Source organism: Chroicocephalus ridibundus, unplaced genomic scaffold (assembly GCF_963924245.1).
Source record: "Chroicocephalus ridibundus unplaced genomic scaffold, bChrRid1.1 SCAFFOLD_161, whole genome shotgun sequence".
Classification (NCBI taxonomy): domain Eukaryota; kingdom Metazoa; phylum Chordata; class Aves; order Charadriiformes; family Laridae; genus Chroicocephalus; species Chroicocephalus ridibundus.
Genome location: NW_026961317.1, coordinates 345,001 through 355,000, shown reverse-complemented (window position 1 = coordinate 355,000; position 10,000 = coordinate 345,001).

Sequence of the window (10,000 nt, the reverse complement as noted above, 5' to 3'; positions counted from 1 at the left end):
TTTCCCGGTCCGCGGGTAGACCTGGTGTCCCCACGCGCCCCCCGCCTCCCGCCCGAGGGGTCCCCGTTTTTCGCTGCCTGCGGTCAAGTCGCCGTGAAAGGCGGCGGGCAGCGGGGCTCCTCCCCGGTGGGCAGAGCCGCGGGCCGGGACGTAGTATCCCGTTTTACAGGAGGGAGCGGTGAGTCGCCTCCGCAGAAGGGCTTTAGCGAGCGTCCGCGGCGCTGTCCGACTCCCGAGGCGGCGTCCGCGGCGCTGTCCGGCTCCCGAGGCGGCGTCCGCGGCGCTGTCCGGCTCCCGCGGCGGCGTCCGCGGCGCTGTCCGGCTCCCGCGGCGGCGTCCGCGGCGCTGTCCGGCTCCCGCGGCGGCGTCCGCGGCGCTGTCCGGCTCCCGAGGCGGCGTCCGCGGCGCTGTCCGGCTCCCGCGGCGGCGTCCGCGGCGCTGTCCGGCTCCCGCGGCGGCAGTGGCGAAGAGCGGCGACGGCGGCCGCCGCCGCCGCCGGCACTGGAACGCGCACGGCTGTGGAAGAAGGGGTCGGGCGACGGCGGCGGCTTCCCAGCGCCCGAAGGGTCCGCTGACGGTGTGGGAGATGACGGGTGTCCGCTGACGGCGGGTTGCCAGGGAGAGCGCGGGCGGGCAGTGCGTGGTAAGCGGAGCTGGTGGCGCGGGGGGGGTGGGTGGGGGGGGCGGCGGCGGCGGCGGCGCTTTCCTGTCCTCCGCCGCCTGAGCCGGCTCGGGCAGGAGGAGGGAAGCGGTGGGCCGGCGAGCGGGCGGGAGGCTGTGGAGGGGGGCTCCCGCTGCCTTGCGCGCGGGGCTGGGGCGGAGCGGCAAAAGGGACCGCCGGCGCTGCGGTTTATGGGTGCGCGGTGCCCACATCGCCCCTGAGGCGGAGGCTCCGGCGGTGCGCGGCCAGAGGGGTGCCTGCTGTCCGTGAGCGTTCCCAGAGCCTCCCCCACGGTGCCGGGAGAAAGGGGAGTCGTCGTCCCCGTGGCTCGGCTCTCCCCGTCCGGGGTGGGGTGGGCTGGGCCGGGGAACGCTTGTGGTGTGACAGGAGGGCGAGGGCTGTCGCCCCACCGTTTCCATCCCTCCCCCCGCGTTTCGGCCACTCCGGAGCCGGGAAGAGCTCGTACCCCTCGTCTTTGAACCTCGGCAGCCCGTGTAGACCGGTCGGCCTGTTCTCCACCCCCACATAAATGGCCCCCCCCAACCCCGTGCCGGCTAGACCTGGCAGATTGAGCGGAGATAGATTTTGTGGGTTTTTTTTTTTTTGTTTTTTTTTGTTTTTTTTCCTCTCCTCCGTTGGTGTGTAGTCATCCTCCGCCCCCCCCCCCCCCCCCCGCCCCCCCCCCATTACCTGGCTTCGATTCTGTTTCTCGCCGTGCGAAGGAGGGCGGGTGACTTCAGCCGGGCTCTGTGACCCGCTCGTCTCTCCGGCAGCCCCCCCGGCCCGCGCCCTGCCGCTGGAACCGGGCCCCGGGAGCCCAGGTCTCACCCCCCGTGGCGGCGGGCGGCGGCGGCGGTGGTGGGGCGGCAGCAGCAGCAGCAGCTGCTTTCCCAAGGACGGGCGCCACGGGCAGAAGAGCGGCCCGAGGGCCTTCCCCCCCCCCGCCCCCCCCCCCCCCGCCAGGCACAGGTGCAGGCCGGGCACAGGCGTGGCCCAGCGAGCCGGCTGTAACAGAGAAGGCGGCGTTCTGGAGAGCGTTACAAATCCTTTGCATCTCTTTCGGGCGCGCACCGTGTCCCCCCCGAAACACACCCGCCCCGCCCCACCCCCCACCCCGGCCCTCCTCAGTCCCCCCTCCACACCCCCAAGACCCCGTCTGGCACCTCCCGCACACGTGCGCGCAACACAGACGCGCCGACGCAGACGAGCGCCCCCCCCCCCCCACACCTCCCAGGCCAAGACCCCTCACGAGTGGCAGACACGGGCACACACCCAGGCCACCCACACCCGCCCCGCGCCGCCCCACGGCCGCCCCACAACTCACCCACAGGCAGGGACCCGACTGACCCTCAAGGACCACACAGGCCTCCGGGCCCCCTCTACCCGCCAAGGCAGCCAGGCATCTGGGTCACGTCTGCCCCACAAGTACTGCCCCCGCACTGCCCCATCGCTGCCCCGCGAGTGCTCCCCGAGGAACAGCAGGCTTCCGGGTCACAGCTGCCCAGCAAGTACTGCCCCCGCGCTGCCCCACGGCTGCCCCTCCAGTGCTCCCCGAGGAACCGCAGGCCTCTGGGCCTGCCGTCTCCCCCCAGGGAAGACAGAACTGCGGGTGCCCCTGGCCCCACAGCTGCCCCGCAGTGCCCCACAGCTGCTCCGCAGGTGCTTCCCGAGGTACAGCAGGCCTTGGGCCTGCCGTCTCCACCCAGGAAAGACAGGCCTGCGGGTGCCCCCGGCCCCACAGCTTCCCCACCAGTGCCCCACAGCAGCCTTGCAAGTGCTCCCCGAGGAACAGCAGGCTTCTGGGTCACAGCTGCCCCGCAAGTCCTGCCCCCGCGCTGCCCCACGGCTGCCCCTCCAGTGCTCCCCGAGGAACCGCAGGCCTCTGGGCCTGCCGTCTCCCCCCAGGGAAGGCAGACCTGCGGGTGGCCCTGGCCCCACAGCTGCCCCGCAGGGCCCCACGGCTGCCCTGCGAGTGCTCCCCGAGGAACCACAGGCCTCTGGGCATGCAGTCTGCTTCCAGGGAACTCAGGCCGGCGGGTGCCTCTGGCCCCACAGCTTCCCCAGCCGTGCCCCACGGCTGCCCCGCAAGTGCTCCCCGAGGAACCGCAGGCCTCTGGGTCACATCTGCCCCACAAGCGCTGCCCCAGCGCAGCCCCACGGCTGCCCCTCCAGTGCTCCCCGAGGAACCGCAGGCCTCTGGGCCTGCCGTCTGCCCCCAGGGAAGACAGACCCGTGAGTGCCCCTGGCCCCACAGCTGCCCCGCAGGGCCCCACGGCTGCCCCGCAAGTGCTCCCCGAGGAGCAGCATGCCTTGGGCCTGCCGTCTCCCCCCAGGGAAGACAGACCTGCGGGTGCCCCTGGCCCCACAGCTGCCCCGCAGTGCCGCACAGCTGCTCCGCAGGTGCTCCCTGAGGAACCGCAGGCCTTGGGCCTGCCGTCTCCCCCCAGGGAAGGCAGGCCTGCGGGTGCCCCTGGCCCCACAGCTTCCCCACCAGTGCCCCACAGCAGCCTTGCAAGTGCTCCCCGAGGAACCACAGGCCTCTGTGTCACATCTGCCCCACAAGTGCTGCGCCAGTGCTGCCCCGCGGCTGCCCCGCGAGTGCTCCCCGAGGAACCGCAGGCCTCTGGGCATGCAGTCTGCTTCCAGGGAACTCAGGCCGGCGGGTGCCTCTGGTCCCACAGCTTCCCCAGCCGTGCCCCACGGCTGCCCCGCAAGTGCTCCCCGAGGAACCACAGGCCTCTGGGTCACATCTGCCCCACAAGCGCTGCCCCAGCGCAGCCCCACGGCTGCCCCTCCAGTGCTCCCCGAGGAACCGCAGGCCTCTGGGCCTGCCGTCTCCCCCCAGGGAAGACAGACCCGTGGGTGCCCCTGGCCCCACAGCTGCCCCGCAGTGCCCCACAGCTGCTCCGCAGGTGCTCCCCGAGGAACAGCAGGCCTTGGGCCTGCCGTCTCCACCCAGGAAAGACAGGCCTGCGGGTGCCCCTGGCCCCACAGCTGCCCCGCAGGGCCCCACGGCTGCCCCGCAAGTGCTCCCCGAGGAACAGCATGCCTTGGGCCTGCCGTCTCCCCCCAGGGAAGACAGACCTGCCGGTGCCCCTGGCCCCGCAGCTGCCCCGCAGTGCCCCACAGCTGCTCGGCAGGTGCTCCCTGAGGAACCGCAGGCCTTGGGCCTGCCGTCTCCCCTCAGGAAAGACAGGCCTGCGGGTGCCCCTGGCCCCACAGCTTCCCCACCAGTGCCCCACAGCAGCCTTGCAAGTGCTCCCCGAGGAACCACAGGCCTCTGTGTCACATCTGCCCCACAAGTGCTGCCCCGCGGCTGCCCCGCGGCTGCCCTGCAAGTGCTCCCCGAGGAACCACAGGCCTCTGTGTCACATCTGCCCCACAAGTGCTGCCCCGCGGCTGCCCCACGGCTGCCCCTCCAGTGCTCCCCGAGGAACCGCAGGCCTCTGGGCCTGCCGTCTGCCCCCAGGGAAGACAGACCCGTGGGTGCCCTTGGCCCCACAGCTGCCCCGCAGGGCCCCACGGCTGCCCCGCAAGTGCTCCCCGAGGAACAGCAGGCCTTGGGCCTGCCGTCTCCCCCCAGGAAAGGCAGGCCTGCGGGTGCCCCTGGCCCCACAGCTGCCCCGCAGTGCCCCGCGGCTGCCCCGCAAGTGCTCCCCGAGGAGCCGCAGGCCTCTGGGTCACAGCTGCTCCTCAAGTACTGCCCCAGTGCTGCCCCACGGCTGCTCCGCAAGTGCTCCCCGAGGAACAGCATGCCTTGGGCCTGCCGTCTCCCCCGAGGAAAGAGAGGCCTGCGGGTGCCCCTGGCCCCACACCTGCCCCTCCAGTGCTCCCTGAGGAACAGCGGGCCTCTGGGTCACATCTGCCCCACAAGTGCTGCCCCACAGCTGCCCCGCAAGTGCTCCCCGAGGAACCGCAGGCCTCTGGGCCTGCCGTCTGCCCCCCAGGGAAGACAGGCCTGCGGGTGCCCGTCGCCACACAGCTGCCCCGCAAGTGCTCCCCGAGGAACCGCAGGGCCTCTGGGTCACATCTGCCCCACAAGTACTGTCCCAGAGCAGCCCCAGGGCTGCCCCGCAAGTGCTCCCCGAGGACCCGCAGGCCTCTGGGCCTGCCGTCTCCCCCCAGGGAAGACAGGCCTGCGGGTGCCCCTGGCCCCGCAGCTGCCCCTCCAGTGCTCCCTGAGGAACAGCGGGCCTCCGGGTCACATCTGCCCCACAAGTGCTGCCCCACAGCTGCCCCGCAAGTGCTCCCCGAGGAGCCGCAGGCCTCTGGGTCACAGCTGCCCCTCAAGTACTGCCCCAGTGCTGCCCCACGGCTGCTCCGCAAGTGCTCCCCGAGGAACAGCATGCCTTGGGCCTGCCGTCTCCCCCGAGGAAAGAGAGGCCTGCGGGTGCCCCTGGCCCCACACCTGCCCCTCCAGTGCTCCCTGAGGAACAGCGGGCCTCTGGGTCACATCTGCCCCACAAGTGCTGCCCCACAGCTGCCCTGCAAGTGCTCCCCGAGGAACCGCAGGCCTCTGGGCCTGCCGTCTCCCCCCAGGGAAGACAGGCCTGCGGGTGCCCGTCGCCACACAGCTGCCCCGCAAGTGCTCCCCGAGGAACCGCAGGGCCTCTGGGTCACATCTGCCCCACAAGTGCTGTCCCAGAGCAGCCCCAGGGCTGCCCCGCAAGTGCTCCCCGAGGACCCGCAGGCCTCTGGGCCTGCCGTCTCCCCCCAGGGAAGACAGGCCTGCGGGTGCCCCTGGCCCCGCAGCTGCCCCTCCAGTGCTCCCTGAGGAACAGCGGGCCTCTGGGTCACATCTGCCCCACAAGTGCTGCCCCACAGCTGCCCCGCAAGTGCTCCCCGAGGAGCCGCAGGCCTCTGGGCCTGCAGTCTGCCCCCAGGGAACCCAGGCCTGCGGGTGCCTCTGGCCCCACAGCTTCCCAAACAGTGCCCCACGGCTGATCCGCAAGTGCTCCCCGAGGAACTGCAGGCCTCTGGGTCACAGCTGCCCCGCAAGTGCTGCCCCACGGCTGCTCCGCAAGTGCTCCCCGAGGAACAGCATGCCTTGGGCCTGCCGTCTCCCCCCAGGGAAGAGAGGGCTGCGGGTGCCCCTGGCCCCACAGCTGCCCCGCAGTGCCCCACGGCTGCCCCGCAAGTGCTCCCCGAGGAACCGCAGGCCTCTGGGTCACATCTGCCCCACGACTACCGGTCCAGCGCTGCCCCACGGCTGCCCTGCAGCTGCTCCTCAGGGAATAGTGGGACTCTGGGCCTGCCTTCTCCCCCCAGGGAAGGCAGGCCTGCGGGTGCCCCGGCCCCACAGCTGCCCCGCAGAGCCCCACGGCTGCCCCGCAAGTGCTCCCCGAGGAACAGCAGGCCTCTGGGTCACATCTGCCCCACAAGTACTGCCCCAGCCCTGCCCCACGGCTGCCCTGCAGGTGCTCCCCAGGGAATAGCGGGTCTGTGGGCCTGCCCTCTCCCCCCAGGGAAGACAGGACTGCGGGTGCCGCTGGCACCACAGCTGCCCCACAAACGCCTCACGGCTGCCCCAGCTGTGCCCCCCGGCTGCCCCGCAAGTGCTCCCCAAGGCACCCAGGCATCTGGGTCACATCTGCCCCACACCAACTGCGCGCACACCGTGGCACTTGCACACGGCTGCACCATCTCCCCCGGCCCTTCCCATTCCCCCCTTCGCCTCTCACCCCCCCCCCCCAGCAGGCCTCTCCCCCAGCCCCAAAGCCGCGTCTGCCGCCGCACGCACACGTGCACAGAACACCCACCCCACCCCCTCCAACGGGCCCGAACCTCTCGCGTGCGGCAGACGCAGACGCAGACGCAGACAGAGCGTCTCCCCCCAAGCCCTGCCGCCGCCACCGAATTACCACCCACCCCCCCGCCACACCGCGCTGTCCCCCTTCCCCCCCCCTCCCCCGCCTCTCTTCACCACCCGGTTCACTGCGAATCCGGCCGCCCCCTCCCCACGCTGCCCTCGTGCAGGTTTGCCACCCACCCCCCCCACCCCACCCCCCCCCGGCAAGGACGGCGGGAGACTTTAGGACCCAGCGGAGTCCCTGCCGGCTCCGTGCCCGGGCGGGTTAAGGGATTCCCGGTGGCGAGCGGGGATCTAACCCCGGCTGCCGAGTCTCTACCCTGCCGCGCCCCTGCCCGTGCCCGTGCCCCGGCGCTCCCGCCTTCCTTTCTCAGCCGCTCGCTCGCTCGCTCGCTCGCTCTCTCTGCTGCGCGCCTGCCCGCCCCTGCCGCGGCTGGAGAACCCACTGAAACCCACCCCCCCCGCCCCCAGCACACACAACGCCGCCCCCCCCCCACCTTACCGACCCAAAACCTACTCCGAAAAGAGGCACCGCGTGCCTGCCGCCCTCTCCCCGGCCCACCTCTGCGCCGTGATCCCCGCCCGCTCGCCGCCCGCTCTCGCCTGCCTCCGCACCGGCACCCCTTCCCCGCCGCTGCCGCTTGCCGGGCAGTGGTCTGCTCGCGCGCCCGCGCAGGGCGCGAAGCCGCGGACCGCCACGCCCCACCCCCACCCCCGCCCCCGACCTGATCCGGCTCAGGGTGGCGGCTCTGCCAGTGGCGCTTAAATCACGAACGAAAAAAAGTTAAAACTTACTTTTTCGCCCACCCCAACCCCTCCCCCCACCCACATACCCCCCCCCCTCGCCCGACAGCGCCCCCCCCCCCCCCCGCCCCCCGCCCCCCGCCGGGACGATCCGGGTCAGGCTGGCGGCTACGACAGTGACGCTAAAAACGTGAACGAAAAAAAGAGAGCAAAATTATTTATAACCACCCGGTGATAAATCAAAATTATTTATCACCCCCCGGCCCCCCCGCCGCCCCAGCGCCCCCCCCCACCCCCCCCCCCCGCCGCGAGAAACACCCTGCCCGCACGCACTTGTTGGAAGGCATGATCCGGGTCAGGCTGGCCGCTGTGCCGGTGACGCTTAAATCATGAACGAAAAGAAAAAAACAAAAATATCACCCCCACCCCACACCGGCTGTCGGGTCTACCCGGCTCCGGGGTCGGTGTCGCCTGTCAGGTCTACCCGGCTCCGGGGTCGGTGTCGCCTGTCAGGTCTACCCGGCTCCGGGGACCGGGTCGGCTGTCAGGTCTACCTCGCTCCGGGGACCGGGTCGGCTGTCAGGTCTACCCGGCTCCGGGGACCGGGTCGGCTGTCAGGTCTACCCGGCTCCGGGGACCGGGTCGGCTGTCAGGTCTACCCGGCTCCGGGGACCGGATCGGCTGTCAGGTCTACCCGGCTCCGGGGACCGGGTCGGCTGTCAGGTCTACCCGGCTCCGGGGACCGGGTCGGCTGTCAGGTCTACCCGGCTCCGGGGACCGGGTCGGCTGTCAGGTCTACCTCGCTCCGGGGACCGGGTCGGCTGTCAGGTCTACCCGGATCCGGGGACCGGACCGGCTGCAGGTCTACCTCGCTCCGGGGACCGGTTCGGCTGTCAGGTCTACCCGGCTCCGGGGACCGGGTCGGCTGTCAGGTCTACCCGGCTCCGGGGACCGGGTCGGCTGTCAGGTCTACCCGGCTCCGGGGACCGGGTCGGCTGTCAGGTCTACCTCGCTCCGGGGACCGGGTCGGCTGTCAGGTCTACCCGGCTCCGGGGACCGGATCGGCTGTCAGGTCTACCTCGCTCCGGGGACCGGTTCGGCTGTCAGGTCTACCCGGCTCCGGGGACCGGGTCGGCTGTCAGGTCTACCTCGCTCCGGGGACCGGGTCGGCTGTCAGGTCTACCCGGCTCCGGGGACCGGGTCGGCTGTCAGGTCTACCCGGCTCCGGGGACCGGACCGGCTGTCAGGTCTACCCGGCTCCGGGGACCGGACCGGCTGCAGGTCTACCTCGCTCCGGGGACCGGTTCGGCTGTCAGGTCTACCCGGCTCCGGGGACCGGGTCGGCTGTCAGGTCTACCTCGCTCCGGGGACCGGATCGGCTGTCAGGTCTACCCGGCTCCGGGGACCGGGTCGGCTGTCAGGTCTACCCGGCTCCGGGGACCGGACCGGCTGTCAGGTCTACCCGGCTCCGGGGACCGGACCGGCTGTCAGGTCTACCCGGCTCCGGGGACCGGGTCGGCTGTCAGGTCTACCCGGCTCCGGGGACCGGGTCGGCTGTCAGGTCTACCCGGCTCCGGGGACCGGGTCGGCTGTCAGGTCTACCTCGCTCCGGGGACCGGGTCGGCTGTCAGGTCTACCCGGCTCCGGGGACCGGATCGGCTGTCAGGTCTACCCGGCTCCGGGGACCGGATCGGCTGTCAGGTCTACCTCGCTCCGGGGACCGGATCGGCTGTCAGGTCTACCCGGCTCCGGGGACCGGATCGGCTGTCAGGTCTACCTCGCTCCGGGGACCGGATCGGCTGTCAGGTCTACCCGGCTCCGGGGACCGGATCGGCTGTCAGGTCTACCCGGCTCCGGCGGTACTTTGTGCCGGAGTGGCCAGGTAGACCTGGTGTCCGGAGCACGCACTTCCAGCCGCCGAAGGGGTCGCTGTTTTTCGTTACCTCCAGTTGTGTCATCGTAAGAGGCGGCGTCTTTGGCGCGCCTCCCCGGTGGGCAGTGCCAGCGCTCTTGAGGCCGTCCGGGGGTAGAGACGTGATTTTCCGTATATGGGAGGGAGTACTTACTCGGCTCCTAAGGGCTTCCAGCGCCAAGGCGCATCCTGCGGGCTGACTTCCCGCTGAAAGCAGAGGTGAGGGGCGGCACCTCTGGCTACTTTCGTGGCAGACATCCGTGCATTTACCGAACGAAATTTGTTGCTCCGGGGTAGGCGTCTCCCCGCTGGGCAGGGCGAAGAGCGGTGGCCGGCGGCGGTCACCGGCACTTTCGAATGCCGGAAGACCGGGGGGAGACAAGCCTGCCGCGGCTTTCCCCCGGTCCTCTCGTGCTCAGTCCCCAGGGAACCGTGCTCGCGAGCGGGTGGACGGCGGCAGCCTCCCGCTCCCCCCCGCATTTTGCCTGATCCACACCCGCAGCCAGCGCCCGCTGAGGCGTTCACCCAGGGGCGCGCCGCGGAGGCTCCACGCCGGACCTCTCGCAGACGTCGCCTCCTCGCTCGCACGCAGGGCCCCGCGTCTGTCTGGCCGCCCACCCCCGGGTGGCGGCTGGCGCGCGCGGCTGTCGGCTGTCCCAGGACCGTGGCCGTGGGGCCTCGGGAGCGCTCTTTGCTCCCCCTCGATTCTCTCGCTTTTCTCTATCACCGATCGTTTTGGCATACCCGGGGCGCGTCGGAGGGGCTGCGGGGCGGGCCGGCCGTCAAACGCCGGTGTTCAGGTCCCGTAGCACCCCTCCACCAGACGCGTCCCTCTCACTCGCACGCAGGGCCCCCGTGTCTGGTTGCCCACCCC